This window comes from Monodon monoceros, unplaced genomic scaffold, assembly GCF_005190385.1.
Source record: "Monodon monoceros isolate NGI ecotype Baffin Bay Population unplaced genomic scaffold, NGI_Narwhal_1 Super_Scaffold_18, whole genome shotgun sequence".
NCBI classification, from domain to species: domain Eukaryota; kingdom Metazoa; phylum Chordata; class Mammalia; order Artiodactyla; family Monodontidae; genus Monodon; species Monodon monoceros.
The window spans coordinates 61,162,115-61,166,646 of NW_021703774.1; the positions used below are offsets into that span (position 1 = coordinate 61,162,115).

The 4,532-nt window shown below is 36.6% G+C and overlaps 1 long non-coding RNA gene across 1 annotated transcript in view; it reads left to right on the top strand.

Moving 5' to 3' along the window:
• Window positions 1–4,306, top strand: part of LOC114898651 — a 7,343-nt gene extending 3,037 nt beyond the window's left edge. Inside the window, exons 2-3 of the long non-coding RNA XR_003794431.1 lie at window positions 2,217–2,288; window positions 4,185–4,306. This is a non-coding gene — a long non-coding RNA (uncharacterized LOC114898651). The remainder of the gene's footprint in view (window positions 1–2,216; window positions 2,289–4,184) is intronic.
• The last annotated feature ends 226 nt before the right edge of the window (window positions 4,307–4,532 follow it).

Genomic DNA, 4,532 nt, shown 5'->3' on the forward strand with positions numbered 1-4,532 from the left:
TATGGAGAACAGAATGGAGGTTCCTTGAAAAACTAAAAATAGAGCTACTATATGATCCAGCAATCCCACTCCTGGGCATATATCTGCAGAAAACCATAATTCAAAAAGATACAGACACCCCAATGTTCATTGCAGCACTATTTACAATAGCCAGAACATGGAAGCAATCTAAATGTCCATCAACAGAGGAATGGATAAAGAAGATGTGGTACATACATACAATGGAATATTACTCAGGCATAAAAAAGAATGAAATAATGCCTTTTGCAGCGACATGGATGGACATAGAGATTGTCATACTGAGTGAAGTAAGTCACACAGAGAAAGGCAAATATCTGATATCACTTATATGTGGAATCTAGAAAAAATGGTACAAATGAACTTATTTACAAAACAGAAATAGAGTCACAGATATAAAAAACAAACATGGTTACCAAGGGGAAAAGGGGGGGAAATAAACTGAGAGATTAGGATTGACATATACACATTACTATATATAAAATAGATAACTAATAAGGACCTACTGTATAGCACAGGGAACTCTACTCAATACTCTGTAATGACCTATATGGGAAAAGAATCTAAAAGAGTGGATGTAATGTATAACTGTATATGTAATGTATAACTGATTCACTTTGCTGTACAGCAGAAACTAACACAACAGTGTAAATCAACTATACTCCAATAAAATTTTTTTAAAATTCACAACTCTATCCACTCATTCACTTATACATTCTTTCATTTTTTAAAAAATATTAAGTTCCTATTAATGTGCCAGTAAGACAGATATCATTCCTATTCTTATTGCACTTACAATATAGAAAGACAGGTACTTGAACACTCCAAGACAATAAAATGTAATCCTAGGGAAAGTACTAGGGAATATTTAGCAGAGACATATAACCAAGTCCCAAAGCAACCTCAGTTTTTTAAAATGACTTCACTATTTGAAACTATGAATGTTTAAATAAATTACACCTGCAGTTCTCCTTTATTTAAGATAAGGTAACTTAAGTAGTAACATTTAGAAATTCTCCTTTCCCTAAAAAAGTAGCTACATTCAGGCACCTCCATATCAATAACACCTTACAACCCAGGGGAGTGTTTTCCAAATGGCTTTATATTTCCGAGTAGCTTCTTTTCTTTTATGTGTTAGTTGATAAACAACCCAGCATTTTCTCCAAGTATTGTGGAAAAGTGGCCTGACATAGGTGAAATTAATCAAATTCAATATACTTTATCCATTGTTTACAGAAATGTTTTGTCTGTATTCTACATGGGATGCCCCACAAATCAGTGTAATGCATTTGCTACAAAGGAACATAATTGGCCAACACACACAATAGTCTTTCGTGTATTTAAGAGAGTAAAGCTTCACTGTTGTTGTTATTGTTGAATATTTTTAATCTTAAATTTAATGGTTTTGACTTTTATTATTTCTCCATTATATACATAATATAGAATTATAGTCATATTAGAAACTTGTAAATGAGTGAAAAAGAAAACAATCATCCTTAAAGTTCTAGTCAGATATAACTCCCATGAACAGTTTAGAGTATAACCTCCTAGATGTTTTTTCCCCTTTCCTTTCTTTCCTTTCTTTAATGGACTTCAACTGCACAAATTTGAAATAATCATAACCCTTACTTTGTAACACATTCTCATCATTGACCCTCTTTATTATTTATTAATAAGCTAATAAACATTTACCACCCTATGCAAGATCTAGAATACTGACAATAAATTACAAGTTATTGTCAATATTCTAGATGTTTTCCTATGTGGTATGTGTGTGTGCATATATATATGTAACTTTTAAAAAAGTGGTCCTTTTTAGCCAAGATCTCATTAGCCAAATACCCACAGTTAAGAGATTGCACTAAAAAGCAAAGATTGTCCCAACATATATTTACCAATGAACCAATATAGTCACATGATATATTGTGAACTTTCAAAGCCATCAATATACATTTATATCATTTTAAGTACTGAACAGTGATCCATTGCATAAATTTGTTATAATTTGTTTAACGGTCCTCTTTTTTAACATTTAGATATTCTGCTTTTTTAATTAGGTAAGAATGTGAAAACATCCTTAAATATGCTTCTTGACCCATCTATCTGATTATTTCCTCTTGTTGGATCAAAGGGTATGCACGTTTTTAAGGCCTTTGATGCATCCTACTAAATTGCTTTTAAAATTTAAACTAATTTAGGTTCCAGTGACCTCACTAGAGAAGCAGAAGCTCCTGATGCCAGAAGACCTCAGGCAGCTGGACGTTGGTGGAGTAAGTACAAGTCAGACCTGAGGTTAGGTAGGGCACTGACAAAGTCTGCTATGCTTTAGGAAGGAATCATATACAGAGCATTTAATCTGTGATATTTTAGCATATTTCTAGGTTATGTGTGCAACAGCACGGTAAAACCCACGATGGAAAAAAAGCCACAGAAACAAAATTTAGTGTGGCCAGAGGTACAAGTTTCTATCAGAAAAGACAAATTATATGATGAAGAATGTGGAAATCATTTAAAAAAATAAAAAGTATAACTGTTCAATCCTATCCAATTTTTATGTATCTGTAACCCTTAGGACAACTTGAAATGCCCAATATGTAAACCTTCAGGTAGATGAAGACCTAGAAAAAATATTTTTGAACTGTTACATGCTTCTATATATACATGTAACAAACACATATTTAAATACTTTTCTAACCTGAATTTGGTAATTTAGGAATATTCCCACCTCATTCCAGTCCTCCTGCTTACCATTTATTTTAGGTTTTAGAAATGGTAAAAAATTGTAAAATAGTATATATTTTATATATATATATATATATACTATTGTATTCAGGAAAAACACATACTCCCTTTTTGGCCAACTGCATCATTGGCGAAGTTCTGCCGCTTTTCATGTGCTTTAAAGGCGAGTCCAATGTATCTCTTGAAAACTGTTTCCTGCAACTCTGCCTTGCTTTCAAATACTTTTCGTTGCCTTACCTCAATATATTTTTGGACGATAGTTATCATTTATAACTCTGCAGATTTGTGAATTGCAGTGCCCCTCAGCTCCATTTTTCAACTCGCTTTTTTGGGAGCTGGCCGCAAAACAGCAGGATTGCTTCAGACCCTATTCTGGTTCCGGGGCGGCAGGCTGAGCCTTTGGTTAATTATTCCTGATTGGAAATTAGAGTGACATGTGCCTGTCCAAACACCTAGAGCTTGTCTCTCATTGGTTCCCCCTCTTCCCGTCCATCCTCGGAAAAATTGCAAACTGTACAAAACAGGAGGTTACAGGTGCTGATTCTCCAAGTGGGGAGCTTGTTAGGAAAGAGGCTGGAGGGGTGAACCCGACTACCAGGATATGAGGAGATGACGTGTCTTTTCCAAACTCTTTCCGATCAAAGGGTGTACTATCTTCTGGGTGTCACAGGCATATTTTAGCTTTAGGAAGAGTTCCCTGCATGTAAGGAGAACACCAGGGATTTTTCCAAATCAGTGTCTACTCGAACCCCACACTGGGAAATTTTTAAGCTACGGGCACATGTTTGTTCATTAAGGGCCTTGGGCAGTAGTCAGATTCCGAGCTTTAGATGATTGAAGTCTTCACGGTCAGAAGCGCCCACCATCGACCTCCTTTAGGTTACATTTTATCTGTCGTTGATAGATGATGTCGATATAGATATCTATTCTTTTTCAGATTATTTCCCCTTATAGGTTATTACAAAATATTGAGTGTAATTCCTTGTGTTATACAGTAGTTCCTTGTTGATGATGTATTTTATACATAGCAGTGTGTATGTGTTAATCCCAAACTCTTAATTTATCCCTCCTCCCTCATTTCCCCTTTGGTAATAATAAATTATAAGATTTTATACTCAGAAATGGGGGAGCTGAAAGAGAGGTATCATTTTCAATGGAAAAGCATTCAAAACAAGATTGAAGCTTCAGCCAAGATTATTAGACGTACATCCTTGGAAAGAAATCACTTCATTTCTCTAATATTGACCTGACAAATAAGACAAACCTTTTCACTGAACTTGCTTATAATAAAGTGATGGAAATATCAAATGGAAGTGTTAGAAACATCTTATTTTACCCGAGCCTTATACACTGCTCTATGTTAATTACAGTTTGGCTCACATATCTGTTCATTGAAGTTACAATGTTCTCAATTTCCGTTACAGATCCTCCAGAGTGGGCCCCAACAAGGGTCCCCCTGCCCAGTGTCATTGGAGCCAACAGATCGAGATTGAGTTTGGTTCAGAAGCAAAGGAAACTTTATATTTTGATCAGAGAATGGAGAGGTGAGAGCGAGAGCTCCCCCGCGGGCTGTGGGCCGGGCTGCTGTGTAGGGATCCGGTCAGCGTCAGCAGGTGGGAGGGGGCGGAGCTCTCGAGGGCCGGGTTGGCTGGAGCTCAGGCTCTATGTCGCGGAGTCTGAACGGGGCCCCGCAAGCTGAGGTGTTGGCCCAGCCATTTTGCACTAGGAAATCGGGTCTGCAGTGCCGGGTGTGAGGCCTCTGCCTGCGGAAC